The sequence below is a fragment of the Hibiscus syriacus genome, unplaced genomic scaffold (genome assembly GCF_006381635.1).
Source record: "Hibiscus syriacus cultivar Baekdansim isolate YM2019G1 unplaced genomic scaffold, ASM638163v2 tig00008276_pilon, whole genome shotgun sequence".
Lineage (NCBI taxonomy): Eukaryota > Viridiplantae > Streptophyta > Magnoliopsida > Malvales > Malvaceae > Hibiscus > Hibiscus syriacus.
Window position 1 is genome coordinate 195,890 of NW_024062161.1, and position 17,170 is coordinate 213,059.

The 17,170-nt window shown below is 36.6% G+C and overlaps 1 pseudogene; it reads right to left on the reverse strand.

Moving 5' to 3' along the window:
- Positions 1 to 685: 685 nt before the first annotated feature.
- LOC120202193 lies at positions 686 to 16,183 on the reverse strand (annotated as a pseudogene).
- Positions 16,184 to 17,170: the final 987 nt, after the last annotated feature.

The window sequence follows — 17,170 nt, forward strand, 5'->3', positions numbered from 1 at the left end:
TTAAATTTTATCAATTCTACAATTCATTTTGTTATCGTTTAAATACAAATTTTAATTAAGTATTAATATAATTTTAAATAAATTCAGTAACCAAATACAAGCTAATTTATTAATGGACTCGAGTTCGTGTCTCAAATTTTCTCAAATCTTCAACTTATTTTCTTTTATAAGACTGTTACACATGTAAGAGTGGATTTTTTTTAAAAAAATTATACCATCGTCGTCATTACTTTTTCAAATAAAAAAATATTAATGATAATTTTGTTAAAAAAAATAATGTAATGAACAAAATGGAAAAATATACTAGATAAACTATTACTCCATGGTTTTTAAATCATGAGACTCTAAAGTGAGACCATCATTTTCTCAGTAAATTATTTTTTCTCCATTTGATTGATTGGCAAAAGATTCCACGAAGTTATATTACACCGTTTCTCGTATATCACAGATTGATGGTTCACGTATTCATACTATATTTAGATTATTATATATATAATAATTGTTTTACGTCATAATTTTAAGTATTTTTCATGTGTTGTTAAACCTAAACGATGATGCTACTTGTTGAGGCCTTAAATTATATCAACCGTCAAATTTAGTTCAAACCTGTTAGCAGTATGAGTTTTATAACATATAAATATCAGGAACTTATATATAAATTTTTCACAAACTGAAAAAATAAGCAAATGACAATAACACTTAAACCTTAAGTTGTGTTTAGTGTTCCCAGCAGGGCTGCAAACTCAAGAAGCAAGCTGCAGGCTCAGCTCCATCCTCCTTTCTTGCCTGCAAATGTGTACGTCTCAGATTCATTGTCAGAGGATTCGATTTTTTTCCATTTTTTTCCCCCACCTGGAAACAATTAACTAACATCAAGACAGGAAAAGGTGTGTGTAGCGTGCTAAAACCTTGTGAGTGGCAAGTTTCATTCATCGTCACTATCATAAACAACTGCCATGCGACGATGAGTTGGAGCTTTTCTAGGAGGCGAGTCCTCGTCTGACTCGATTCCCTTGCGCTTACTGCTGCCAACGGACTCCTTCACTTTTTGCCTAGGTTCCTGCAAAATTAAACAACAAAACCAAATTTGTTATAATTGATGGAGAAAATTATTTCCAGGTTTACATGTCATTTCATGCCGTGCTTTTGCATAAAAAGAAGGAATTATTATTTCCTCAAAAGAGACAAAAATAAGGAGGGGGTGTGGACCAATTAATGCAAACACATATAAACAATCATCTATTACTGATAAAAGGCAAGAATGCTTAAGAACGGTTGATTATATTTTGCTGGCACATATGCTTCATGTTAAGGATATTGATCAAATTTAAAAAGTATACATTTAAACCATCACTACTTTTCAATACAATCAAACATTCGAACATCATCCAACAAACTTAGATACCTGTACATAGCAGTTTAAGATGCCCCAGCAAAGTCCAAACTTGCAGCCATGTTAAATGAACATGTATACAGAAACTTCACCCTTCCACTCAAGACTGTAATTGGAATACTTATTGTGGTAGTAAAGGGAAATAGAGACATTGAATTTTCAAAGGAATATATACCATTCAGGAAGAAACATAATGTGACCGTTTAAATTGATAGCATGCAAAAGCATAAATATTCTTTCAATGTTCTAAGTATGATATTACAATCCATGTCCGTTTCTAGGCCATATAGAATCCAATGAATGACACGTGGGTAGAAGAATGATGGATTATAGATATCAGAAGTCAGAAAAATTAGGCACATCAAAATATTACTAAATCAGCAGATTGAATTATGGAACCAACAGTTCACTCTAGTATATGCTATTTGAACTTATCAGCCATTCATTTAGAGAAGCTGTCTGATCAATAACATTTATTAAGGAATGATGAAATACAGGTACCGAAGGCATACAGAGATCACTAGTGTTGCATGCGCAGACATGAAGAGCAGCATCTGAACTTCTTTTCAGATATGGTACATGAATTTTATGCTCAAATATAAAGCATGGAAAACTTGTTGAAGAGAAAAAAAAAAATTAATAACCAAGTACCTCAGCTTCCTCTTCCTCCTCCGAGGCTCTGTTAGTGTTAGCATCAGCCTCTTCATAGCGCTCTTCCTCTTCTTCCGATCCTTCATATTCTGGCTCTTCGTCCTCAATCCTATTGTGAGCAGACCTCTCATCTTCCTCCCCTTCAGTTTCATACTCAGACTCCTCCCTTTCACTTTCAGAGAAATTAACAGGCCGTCGAGATGATTTAACATCTGACATGGATGACTTGCGAGGAACATCCCTGTAACCCTGTGACTGGTAATCACAAATATAAATACATATTATTAACAAATTGCAACAAGAAGTTTTTTCCTACAAATAAGAGTTAAAGTACCTTCTTGGCATTCATAATGCGTTTTTCTGCCCGAGCTTCTACTTCCAAGTCTTCATCAAAGCGGCGACGAGAACGACGAGAATCATTATAATCCATTTCATCATCCTGAAAAATATAGTTGAAAATCAACACATATTATTCAGTACAAGTATGGTTTGAGGATATGTAAAAGGAACAGTTACACATGCTCACGTATTGAAGATTAGTGCAAGTCAAAAGAAAAGAGAAGAGCAGCCAATCATACTAATAAGTAGGCCTGCCAATTGTCAGGTGGGTTTCAGATCGGTCAATCTGGGTAGGGTGATTTCAGGTTTTAAATTTTTTTGGTCATTTCAGGTTGAGCCCTTTCGGGTACATGTCATTCAGGTTTGCCAGTTGGTTTTTTCATGCTGGGCCATTTCGATATACTTGTTTGGTCATTTCGGGTTCAGGTTGTTGTCTTTTCATGGTTGAATCAGGTTTGACTTGGTGTCTAGGTAGCAGTCGAAATTGACAAGTTTACTAATAAGCCATAAAGGAACAAAATTATCAAATATATAATGCATTCCAATATGTTTAACAGGAAAGGAAAATTCTAGACCTCATCAAGAGCACCCTCCAGATACCCAGTTGAAAGTTGTCGCTTTCTTTCTACAGTTTGTGTATACTTTCGGTTCACCTTTTCTCTCTTACGATTCAGAAGTACATTAGCTCGGATTGTTTGATTCTCAGCCTGCAAAATCACCCCAAAAAAGTTGAAAATAAAATAAAATTCATGTCACCAAGAAACCGTCAAAGCATGGATAAGCAATTAGTCACCTTCTCTTTTTCCTCCTTTTCCCTTTCAGGATCAACATCAGTAATGCAGTTCTTAACCTTATAGACCTTTTTATGATGTGAATCAACAAGAGCAGTCAACAGCCGATGAGAATTTGACGACAATGATGAGGGCATAAATCTCATCTTACTTAAAATCCTTCCTTGGGATTGAAGAATTCCCTGCAAGTACCACAATTAAAGCAGTTTCCAAGTCCAGATCATATTAATGCAGTGTTGCAAAAATACTAATAATAGAAACAGCAACAGCCTCTAAAAATGAGAATATTAAATTGATTTCATGGTAGACCCAGCCTAAGAAGTAAAACTCAACCAAATAAGTCCATGGATTGCATGGAAGAGCAGATAATAGCCCAAAATCAAGGTTCTAAGGCCAAAATCTATTCCTACCCTACCAAATCAATTCCAAATTCAAACTTCCATACCCCCTTTCCCCTGTGATGTATCGACACAAAAAACAGATACATATAACATGCTCAAAGGATGTGACTAAAAAAATATGCATTTCAACCTCAAGACAGAAGCTCCTATTGAGCTATTAGCAATATATATAATAGAACTCTAATACCAATTAAAATAACGGGACAATGTTAAAAACAAAGATACAAGGAAATCAAAGATACAAGCAATATATAATAGAACTCTTTTTTTTTATAGGAATAGGAGGCCTCATTAAAAACCTCCCTCTTAGTTGGCTCTTGTGAAAGAGGCAACTAGTGGAAGGAGGAAAAGAGTACCTCATTTTATTAATAACCCATAATTACATAAGATACAACTTACATAATAAACTTCCCTAGATAAAATACATAACACTACAACAACAGAACACAACACCTCAACCAATCCCCTCTTTTGCTAACTTGTCTGCTTCCCAATTACAACTCCTTGGAATCCAATTAATAATAAAACCCCTAGCAGATACATAGGCCCCAATTTCCTCAACCAAAGAGCTACAGAACGTTGGGGCAGAAATAGGTATCAAGATCCAATCCACTGCTTTCTTGCAATCACTCTCGAGGATAAGTCTTCCCTTCGTTGCCCACTCCGATGAAAGAAATACATCAATTCCCTGCTTAATAGCTTTTAACTCAGCTAACATAGGAAGGCCTGGTCCCACAGCCATAGAGAAAGAGGCTAAAATAGAGCAATTGAAATCTTTCAAAACTCCTCCAATTCCTCCCTGCAGCCCATCCCCTCTCACCGCCCCATCAACATTGAATTTAAAGAAATCATGAGGGGGCGGAGACCAACAAATAACCTTCTTCTTCTTAGATATCTTAGTATGGATTCTGTCCGCAAGCGATGGATCCCCTATTAATAAGTCAGCCTGAATGTTAACAGGAGGAAATTTAGCTAAGAACCATTTAGCCAGCCTAAATCTGGTTATAAAGAACAGAGATGAGCTATCAAAATTCCAGTTTTCAAATACCACCGAATTCCTCGCTTTCCATAGTGACCATAAAACTACTCCAAGAATAAACTTCCAGATGGTAGAGTACTCCCAAATATAGGACCAAGAACAAAGAAGTGAAACCGGATCTTGGGGCAAAACTGTAGAAATATCCCAAAAATTAATGAATCTATTCCACAGCTCCATTGCAACCGAACAAGATACAAAAAGATGTTGAATTGACTCCTCAAAGTTATGACATAATGGACACTGGACATTTTCCAGATTAACTCCTCTCTTCTTAAGTTCCACTCTAACAACCACTTTCCTATGAGAAATCTGCCATAGGAAAGTTTCCACTCTAGGAGGTACCAAACCAGACCAAACCCACTTCTTCCACTGAAAAGTATCTCCATTTCTGCTTGAAAGAGCAATTCTGCATGACTTAACAGAGAACAAACCATCACCATTCCCCGACCACCCAAGGAAATCATCTACTGATTCAGTCAGGCGAATATTATCAATCAAAAGCATTAATGACATCCACTGATCCAATTCCCAGTCACATAAGTTTCTCCTTAACTGAATATTCCAAATCCAACCATTATTTTCAAAGCACCCAAAATCTGCCACTTTTCCTTTTTTATTGTTCGATAGAGCGAATATCCTAGGGAACTGACTCTTTAAGGAAGAGCCATTGACCCAATCATCATTCCAAAATTCAATTGATCTACCATTCCCCACGTGAATCTTCGAATTGGACCTCAAGCACTCCCCTATCCAATTCCCAGTCACATAAGTTTCTCCTTAACTGAATATTCCAAATCCAACCATTATTTTCAAAGCACCCAAAATCTGCCACTTTTCCTTTTTTATTGTTCGATAGAGCGAATATCCTAGGGAACTGACTCTTTAAGGAAGAGCCATTGACCCAATCATCATTCCAAAATTCAATTGATCTACCATTCCCCACGTGAATCTTCGAATTGGACCTCAAGCACTCCCCTATCCGATCCTCTCTCATAATTATTCAAAATACCTCTCTAAATCCAAGAGTCTACAGGAGAAACGACATTGCATATTGGTAAGGATAAATTACTGACATTAAGCTTACAACACAGTAATTTTTTCCACTGAGCTTCCTTCTCGTTTGCATACTTCCAAACCCATTTCCCTAGCAATACTCTATTCACCAATCTCATGTCCAAGATTCCCAAGCCACCCTCGTCATAAGGTTGACACACCTTATTCCAATTTATCCAATAGATCTGTTTCTTGGCTTGTCCTTCACCCCAAAGAAAACTAGCCATTATAGAGTTTAGTTTCTGATTAACCTTCAACGGTAATTTAAAGATAGAAAGGTAGAAAATAAGTAAAGAAGACAGCACCGATTTCACCAACACCACCCTCCCAGCCATCGATAAAGAGGAAACTTTCCAACCTGCTAGCCTGTTGTACACTTTCTGCAGAACTGACTCCCACAATACTTCTGAATTTCTAATTGCAACTATTGGTAAACCAAGATAAGTCATAGGAAAATAACCCATCCCACAACCTGCTTCAGATGCCCAATCTTTGACAATGTCCTCTTCCAAATTAACTCCAAACAGTTTACTCTTAGACAAATTGAGGTGAAGCCCTGAAATTAGACTAAACACCCTCAAAACTCTCCTTAAATTGAGAATTTGAGTTGAAGAATCTCTGCAGAATAAAATAAGATCGTCTGCAAACTGTAAATGAGTCAAATTAAATGTATTATCCTCCTTACCGATACTAAACCCTTCAAAAAGGCCTAGATTCGCAGCCTTACACAACATTAAATTCAAGAGTTCTCCAACTATGTTAAACAACAAAGGGGACAAACTACAACCTTGCCTCAACCCCCTTGCCCATCTGAAATTCTGCTGTTGGAGAACCATTAACGAGAACTGAAATTGAAGCAGGAGAAATACAGTACCGAATCCAAGAAATCCATTTCTCCCCAAACCCCATGATCTTCAATAATCTCAAAATAATTGGCCATTCGACTGAGTCATAGGCTCTACGAAAATCAATCTTGAAGACGACTCCTTTCCTTCCTTTTTTCCTCCAAAAGTCTATGGATTCATTGGCCATAAAAGCACAATCAAGCAGTTGCGTTCCAGGAATAAATGCAAACTGAGAGGGGCTAATAAGATCTTTAATAACTGAAACCAGTCTTTTCGATAAGATTCTGGAAATAATTTTGTATAAGGTACCAACTAGGCTAATTGGTCTATAATCTTCAATACCTTCTGGATTAAGTCTCTTAGGAATCAATGTAATAAAAACATGATTGACCCCATGCTCCCAACTCCTCCCTCTATGAAAATCATTCACAAACTTCATAAGATGATCCTTCAAGAAAGGCCAAAATTTCTTAAAGAAGCCCATCGTGAAACCATCTGGACCCGGGGCTTTGGCACTGTCCGAATGAAAAACTGCTTCCCACACTTCTTGTTATGAAAATATGACCTCCAGACTATTCTTCTGCTCCTCTGTTAATTTCATGAAATTGAAATTGATTTCTTCCACCTCTAATGTATCTTTAGAATTGTAATTCTTCTTAAAATAATCATAAACAAAGGCCTTCAACTTATTCGGGTCTGAACACTCTTCATCAGCAACTTTCAATGACGAAATAGAATTTATTCTGTTTCTATTCAATGTTGTTAAGTGAAAAAACCTCGTGTTCCTATCTCCATCCTTGCTCCATTTCAATCTTTGATCTCTGTAGCCAAATACTCTCTTCTCTTCTGTGCAGCTTCCACAATTCGTGTCTAGCCATTCTTAGCATGTCCCTTTCTTGCATTGAAATTCCACCGTTTTGTAGCTTCAGTTCCCAACCATTAATCTTACCTTCTAATTCTGAAATCCCTTCAGATATCCCACTTAAATTCCTATTAGGCCACTTCTTGATCTGCTGTTTTGTTCCTCGAAGTAAAGAAAACAACCCCATTCTACCATTACCCATCATAGGGTTAGACAAAGACTTTTCAACCAATCCAGCAAACCCGTCTTCCTCTAACATGTAATTATAAAATCTAAAATGCTTCAGTCCCCAATTGTTGCATTCTTCTGCTAACACTACCGGATTATGATCTGAGAGGGACTTAGGTAGCATTTTCTGTATCACTTTTGGAAATTTGTTAAGGAAATAGCTGCTAATTATAAATCTGTCAAGCCTTACCCAAGTGGGATAATCTCTATTGTTGCACCAAGTAAATCTTCCACCAACTAACTGAAGATCCATAAGATTAGTGTGTTGTACAAAGGATCTAAACAAATCCATGCAATGCCAATTTTGAGATACTCCACATTTCTCCTCGGTATCTAAATATGCATTAAAATCTCCCCCTATACAAACTGGCTGATTTAGACCTTGAACAAAGCACAACAATTCCCTGAAAAACTCCTCTTTATCCATCTCTACTGATGGACCATATACATTTATGATAACACACTCAAAGTTAAGCAACTTGAACTTCCCTGACAACGCCATGAATCTGTTCTGGATATGTTCTGCTGTGACCTCAAAAATGTTTTCATCCCACATAAATAACTGTCCACCAGCCAAGCCCTCGACAGGATTGAAGCTACCACCTTTCAAAATATTAACCCCTAACTTCCTCCATAGACCTGAATGGCAAACATTCAGCTTTGTCTCCTGTAGTAAAAGAATAACCGACTTCTCTCTATTAACAAGTCTGGCCACTGCTATGGTTTTTTCTCTTCTTCCTAGACCCCTAACGTTCCATGTTATTATTTTGAACTTTGACATTAGAAATAACTGTCATACAAACCAAAAACATTCATACTCCTCGAGAAGACCCCGTCATCTCCATCTTAAATATCTCTTCCTCTAATAGATGTTGACCCCCTTTAAAAGTAATTCCCAACAAATCATAGATCTCTCTAGTTGCAGCAGCCTCGTTCCTAGCTTTAACTGAAAGTTGAGAAGACTGAGATGACTCCCTATCTTGATCCACCGAATCCCTGACCATCCTCCTAACAACCCTTCTATAGACTCTGTTATAAAAACTGATAGCCACTTCACTGTCTGAGCACACACTCCCTGAGCGATGTGGAGCTATTCTCAATGTCCTCTGATTCATCTTCTTTTTGACAGGGAGTATCCTCTGATTTTTAAGACTTTTAGATCGAGAACTACACTTCACATGATTGATAACTGGAACTGGGTGATCCTCCTTTGCAAAAAAATTGACCCACCCTCATCAGTTTTGAAGAACTTCCCACGTGGTTCTCATTATTCCTGGTCCTTATACTTGGAATTGATACACTTCCCTCATTTTGACTGCATTGCTTATCCTCCATAACCTTCTTCATCTTCCTTGGTCCATCCACTTGATCATCTGACCTTATATCCCTTTCTGCATACTTATGGGTCTGAAAGCTACATACATGATCTCCATCCAGACTCCTCTGGCCAACAGACTGAACTATCTCCACGTTAACACCCTGTTCACTTGGAACCACCATCTCCCCCTGCATATTCTCCTTAATCACCCCAGCCTCACCCTCATCAGCAGCATTCAAGGAATTTTCATAACAGGGGTTGGGCTGTAGAATAAACCTTTTCCCAACCCATTTAATATTGTAAGCAGGCCCATTAGGAATCAATTTTTTAATTGGAGAACCAACTACCTCATTTTCCTCTGACTGACCAAAGTCAACCTGATCTTTTGAACCCCTCAATCCTAGGCCCGCATGACTTCCCATCTGGTTAGTCCTATTTTCCAAGAAATCTGACAGCCCACAATTTGAATTTTCTGCTGTTGACTTTCCCGATGGGACTTGTCCCCCACAAACTCCATTCACACCACTGTTCTGTCCATTATTCAACCAAGATATGACTTTGAATGTACCATCGTCTGAGAACTCATCCCCATCTGCTTCCAAAGAAGGACATCTCCCAACCCCCTCCCTAGACAAGACATAACCACTGTTACATTTTATTGAAATTTTCTCAACCATCTTCCTCCCCGCTTCTTCTGGTTTTTTCAGAACAGAACCCATCAAAATCTTAACTTTGAAGGATCTGCCATAAGAACCAATCGTAACCATCTCAGGTACATCATAAGGACTTTCCACCCTTAGCAAAACTTTCGCCACCGACAGGTCTGATCTGGTCACTGATTCCTCCTTAAAACAAATAAAATCACCCCACTTCCCAGAAAGTTTCTTCACGAATGACTCATTCCAACATAACAAAGGCAATCCATACAACTCTATTTGACAAGGAGCCATCAGAACTCCATCCTTGTTCAATACTGGTGCCAACCAGTCTAAGCACAAGAGCAACTCTTTCTTCTTATTCATCCATACGTGAGAGAACTCCTCAACTGAATTGAATGTAATGATGCACGCATTCCATACGTACCCCCATCTCGCAATCTGAACTTCCACCCCCTCCATCTCCAAAGCTTCCTTTAACGAAACGAGATCAAAAGAAGGTTTCATTATCCCTGTTAATGATCTCTTCACCCATTCTGAGTTGTCTGATGGAATATGCATCTCCCAAATATTCCTCACAGCAGGAGCATTCTTCTTAACACCCTCCAAGTTACTTTCAGAAATTACTACATCCTTATATGATCTGCCGTCTCTCATACCTCTACCCGACTCAAATTTCCTTCCAGTATTTGAAATATCCCTTCCCCCTGACTTGATCTCCACCATTCTCTTCCCCTTATCCTCTTCCCTCCTCTTATCCTTTTGATACATAGCAACCCCAACAGAAATTCTCCTCCCATCAAACCACTTCCCATTCACAAACTGGATTGCTTTCTTCCTACTTTCCTCCTCAGCAAATTGGACAAAAGCAAACGTCGAGGACTTATAATTAAATTTATCTAAAAATCTTGGAATGAAAATTCTTAGAATCTGACCACAAGGACTAAAATAATCCCTTAACACACGTCTAGAGACCCTTTTGCTAAGATTATCAATGAACACAGTCCATTCCTCCACATAAGAAATGGATTTTTTCGAATTTTCTCTAATTCTCTCTCTTCCTATCGCGCTCATTCTCTCTCTCCTTTTTCTTAACCGCTTTGTCCTTATATATAATAGAACTCTAATACCATTATGTCTAAGTTTTAATGGGGAGGGGGAATTGGAAAAAACAAGATTCATTGGGTTAATTGGACTATTGTGTGTAAATCTAAGAATGAGGGAGGCTTGGGTGTGTTGAATCTAAACAATATGAACATAGCTCTTTTAGGAAAATGGTCTTGGAGGTTTGCTAATGATAGAAAATATGTTTGGAGGAAGATGATATGCAGCAAATACAATCTTGACTGTCTTTATTATTGTTTGACAGCAAGGTTCCAGCTCAAGCTTCTTGGATTTGGAAATCGATGGTGAATAACCATTTTAAAGAAGACACATTTGGTTCTAAGTTTCGAAGCATGTGTAGTTTTCAAGTTGGTAATGGAGAGCTCATTTGGTTTTGGCAAGACCTTTGGGCGATGGACTATCCGCTAATGGTTATCTTTACTATATTGTTTTCCATTTCTTCAAACAAGAATGGCAAATTAATAGACTTTGGTGAGTTTCGATCAATGGGCTGGTTTTGGAATATACAACTGAGGAGAAATTTGAATGATTTGGGAATTTGAACAATGGTCTAATTTGATGTCAATCATCTCTATTTATAGCCTGTCTAAAGAGTCCAATGATGGTCTGATTTGGAAAGGTAATGGGGATGGTGTATATTCTGTTAGTTCATGTGTTAAGGTGTGTTCATCGGGTTCGGAGGAGGTTCATTTTTGGAATAACATCATTTGGAAGGGACTGCTACCTCCAAGAGTGGAGTCTTTTATGTGGTATGTTGTTTTTCAGAAGCTGGCAGTAAAGGTAGAATTGGTTAAAAGAGGGGTTTTGGGAAATGAGGATGTTTTATGCACACTGTGTAAGTTGGCGGAGGAATCTTCCTCACATTTATTTTTTACATGTTCTGTTGCGTGGACATTATGGAACAAATTCATGAAGTTTTGGAGACACAATTCGGTTTTTCAGGAAAATGCTCAGAGATTTCTTCTAGCTTGGGAAGAATTGAAGACTTTCCAGGCGTTGTTCTTTGGACCATTTGGAATTCAGGAATGCCATTGTGTTCGAAAGGGGAACTTAGACCAGACCGAATTATTTTTCTTAGCAAGATTTAGGCTTGCTTCTTGGTTCCTATTCAAGTTCAATGAGTTTTCTATTCCTAAGGACCCTCTAATCAGTAATCCTTCCCAAGGGGATTTATGTTCATCCTTCAATAAATCGATTGTCACTAAGATTCCTTGGTCCCCTCCTCCTAAGGGCTTCATTAAAATGAATGTGGATGCTACATCCAGCGGTGACTGAAAGAGAAGTGGATTAGGTGGTGTTTTAAGAGATGATGCAGGTTTGATCTTAGGTTCTTTCCAGGAGGCTTCTGGTCTGGGCCCACCGACTTTGATGGAGCTAAAGGTTATTTTTTTTTATAGGAATAGTAGGCCTCAATAAAAACCCCTTCGTGATTAACGGAACTTAAAAATAGCTCCTTAATCCGCACAAGGAGGAAAAGAGTGCCCTAGGATTTCATTAACCTCAAATATAACAAAGTAATACAAACTAATCTCCCTCAAGAGATACAAAACCAGAAAGAAACAGCCCTTAACAGAACATAATTCAACCAATACCAGCCTTAGCTAGGACATCCGCCTCTATATTGGTTGTCCTAGTAACCCAACTAATAAAACCTTCATAAACACTAAGCTTTTGAATAATGTCTTTAACAATTTGAACATAAACAACAGGACAAGAGACCACATCCTTAACCCAGCCAACTGCCACCTTTCTATCACTCTCAATAATCAATCTATCTTTAAACCTATGACGAATAGATTCATAAAAATCTATTCAAAAGGGATTATCTTTATTTGTTTCTTTTCGAGGATGTGTTAAGGGTCGGTTGATAATTGAAAGTGATAGTAAGTTCGCAATGGATTGGGTTAAGAATGTTGAAAAATGTCCAGATGTGTATGCATTTATTGTAAAAGACATTGCTGATAGGCTTAAAGATTCAGAGGGTGTTATTAGATGGGTTGCTAGGACAGCTAACTTAGAGGCTGATGCCTTAACTAAGGCTGGAATAGGCTGAGTAGAGTGTTGATGTTAAGGGTATTAATTTTTGGTGTTCAAGTTATTTTGTAAGGGGTCATTCTAGGTGTTGTAATGTCAAAGACAATGTACAAATAGCTGTGGCATTTTAATATGCCACATTCTTTTACTTATTCATTTTTAAATCATTCTTACGGTCAGTGAACCTTTGATTCTAAAGTTTAGGAGGCTTTTCAAATAATTTAGTATAATAGATCAACAACTTTAATGAGAAGCCAGCTCAATTTAAAAATAATGATATTACGGATCACTAGATGCAAAGAAATGACATTCAGATAACTCTCGATCAGCCATGAGGAACTTTCATTTTTTTCTTTAGTTTCATCCAAGTTTATGACAGAAAAACAGGAGATATAAACAACAGCAAATGAAGCGAATAAAAAGTATTTATGACTTTGAAGCTTTAGTTGATCCAATTCACATCTAGAATGAATATGACAGGAAAAAAAGGAGCTAAAAGAATTGAAGATATTCTACTTTAGTAAACCATGTCAAACAGGAGGTAGTAGTCACCTTTCCATGTCTGAGAAAAAGGTGTGATTGATCATGTTGTGCCTCTTGTACAGATATGTCAAGAACTTCATTGCCAATTAACAACTGTAAACTGCCATCTGACCACCTCACAAAGCGTGCATTGCTTTCATACTATATACAATAAGAGGAAATATAAGAAGCCCTGTTTGGTTAAGAAAATAACAGCTTGATAAACACGCCATAAAATGAATTTTGAAAATGAAATATAAACAGAAAACTTTGTTAAGAATAAGAGTATAACTATAGTGGTGGCTAACGATCACCCTAATGACAAGGTCTTCAATTAATTTTGTAACTATCCCAAACTTACAGCACATACGTGCAACAAATAGATCTGCATTCTTTTCTAGCATGCTAAAATCAAATCAATGAAAAGAAGCTGCAGGTGGAGGGAGTTTACTCACTGATGTTGAACCATCTTTCTTTCTGACTGTCCTCCAACGTACAATATTGTTCTCCAATCGTATACGTTTTTTTGAGCCAGACTCATCTGTCACAAATGTATCCTCTTCAACATATGTCTTGGGATCAAATGGTTTTCGATCAATGCCCATTATATTAGAAACTTTGATCATGTTCATCTGCAAAAGAATGAGTGAATGACTAAAGTAAAAGTCTGGCCTCAAGCACTTAAGATCGCAAATGACTCTCAGAACCTCCAACACACTTCAACTCCTGCTTCCATTTTAAATAAAATAGCATAACTAAAAGCCTAATGAATTGTGAAACAGTTTCTAAAATATCACCAACCATATGAAGGCATCCTTTATGCGAGGCTAAGTTAGATTCTTTTCAAGAGACTGGAAAATGCATTAGAAGAAGATAAACCTTGGTTGGATGAGCAGGAGCTGGACGAAATGGAACCTCTAGTTCCAACGGGGGACCAACTGGCTTCTCTTTTTGTTTCAACTCGACGTACTCATCATCTCTCATAACGAGCATCTTCATCACGCACCATATCTTCAAGTCTTGGATTTTCCCATAGCTCCCTTCCTCCTCCATTGGCGATCTCTAATGGACAAAAGAATTTACATCATCCTTCTAACATGATTACAGGCAGCCTGAAAGTTATGTAAAGGTAACAAAAAAGAAACATATTGCTTTTGACATTTGATACTCACAACTTCCTCTTGCTCCATTTCATGTCGAACTGCATATTCTGCTTCTTTCTTCTTCATCATCATCAGAAGCACCAAATACATCACGAATTTCTGCAACTGAATGTGAAAGGTGAGTCGGATCCTTCTCCTCCCCTAATGATTTGCTGCCATTAAGCCAAGTTTGGCACAACAGTAAGAACAAGAATGCATCCAAGGAATCACTATTATATAAGGCTGTGCATCAAAAATTTCTCTTTCAGTTTGGGCAAAAAGAAACATACTGTTTACATTTTAGAAAAGTTGTAATACAATGCGAAAGTAGCAAGCATTGAACACAAGAAAAACAAAAATATAGGAGAGCAACAATAAAGGGGGAATAAGAGAAAAGGATACTGATAAGGGATAGAGCAAGTTACCTCAGACTTCTAACTTGATCAACCTCTTCATCTTCATTATCAGGATAATGGTTTTCCTCGGACCTTTCTGATCCACTCTCAATCATTTCCCTTCTCCGGCTAGTCACTACCCTCTGCTCATAATCTTCTTTTTCATCACTATCTGTATCTTTTGCCTCACTCTCTTCCCTTTGGTCACCAATATCTACTTCTTGGGAACTTTGTAGTCTTTCACCTTCACTTTCTCCAGGATCAGGTTCTAAATCATGTAGGTCACCATCACTCTCCACTTCGACCTCACCATGTCCCTCCACATCAACTTCAGCTTCTCGTTCGCCCTCAGGCTCATTGCACCCTCAGCTTCATCCTATATACAAAATCATATCAAACAGATAGCTTCAAACAACTCTTCTTCTAATCACAACCAAAAACATTGAGAATTTCAAACTAGCAGAAAATATCAACCCAAACTACGACCAAATACCATAAGGTTATTTTAGGTCTTTCTAGACCAATAGAATTGAGAAACTTACAACCAGTAGCAGTAAGAACAAAAATTTATCCCTTTCTAACCTTCATATATATATATATAATTCAGAGAGTAACTCGCAATAACAGCAAACATCTAGGCAAACTAGGATCAACTATACCGAAACTTGCATTTCTTTGTCATAAAAAAATATGGGAGGCATAAAACAGGTACAAAAGTATCGGTTAAAACAAAATCCATCTCAAACTTAATTGTATTGACCGTACTTGGCTCTTATTAAGATGATTTCAAAATCACATTCATAATCAACCATTAAATAATCAGGTAAAACTTCGGAGCTGAGAATCAGAAGAAGAAAGTCATAAAAACAGCTGCTATACACAATTTTCTAAACATTAATCGGCAATTTAAATGAACATGAATCGACCATACATCAATCATCAACTTGTTCAAGCCTGAGCTTGGGAATATCCAAACAAATCAATCTAAAAAATGTTGCTTTAAAAATTACGCTAAAATCCATCCTCTAAATCAAAAACTCATCGAACGAAATTAACATTTGAAAAGGAAAACAAATAACTATAAAAGATACGATAGTACGAATAAAAAAAGTAAAAAGACCAAAAAATAAAGAAATTACAGAAGCGTAATTGGGATGAGGATTTGATTCATGCTCGGAATCGATCTCTTCGTCCTCCTCCGACTGATCGCCGAAGAGATTTTGCATCATCTCGTGCCGCTTCTCCTCCCCCATCGCTCTTCGTTTCTCCTCTCTCTGTCTCCCCCGTTGATTGGATGAATTCCTTAGCTCTTCCACGCTCGACAGCAAGAACTAAAGAGTACTATTTTGATCTTGATCTTGATTTTTTTTGAGTAAAAGTTATTTTTGTAGTAAATTACATCTGCGGCATTTTATTGCCGCTGGATTTCGGCTTCCGTTTACGCCCAGCATCTTTGCCCCGTCATTCATTTGCTTTTAGTGGCCATCCGATCAGGCCCATTTGGTAAGTAAAAATTTTGGCTTTAAGGGTGATTGGTTTAAGGTTTATGGGATTTTTATGGGATAAAAATTCACATTTTTATGTTTGGTTGGTCAGAAATATTATTTTTGGTAATATTTTATTATCAATAGTAAATTTTTTGAGGTATATTATCGAGAATGTCATTACTTCTTCCTTTAGATATTATAACATTACCGGCGTTTGTAGACTAAAATGTCCTTAAATTTTTATTTTTTTTCAAAAAATCATTCTTCTGTTATTGAATAAAAAATTCTATGAGGTTAAATTACAAATTTATCCTTAAATTATTTATATTTATAAAAAAAATCTATAATTAAATTTTATATGAAGTTTAGGGATAAATTTTTTTTACCCTTTCATTAAACCTTTTTATATTTTCTGTTTTGTAAAAAAATTTATATAAATATTATGAATTTAATTTTTTAAAGAAAATATATAAATATTTTACAATTTGTAATATTATACAAATATATAATAAGGACAATTTGATCAAATATACATTCCAATAATTTTTTATTTCTTTAACCAAACACGGTAATCTTACATTATTGCTAAACAACCAAATACAAAATACAACATTCCAGTAATCCTATTCCCTGGTAATCTTTTATTCTCACTGGTAATCTTACATTCCGTGATCCAAACGCACCCTAAATGTCGTTTTGTTTTCTTTTTTAAAAATATTAAATAATTAAGTTTTTTTCATATTTAAACGTTAAAAATTGGATAAAGTACATAAATGGTCATCAGATTATAAGATGTTATTTTTTTAGTCTCTCTATTAAAAGTTTAAAACGGTTTCTCCAGTTATATTGTTAAGTCATTTGATTACTAAAAATTATAAAAAATTTAACT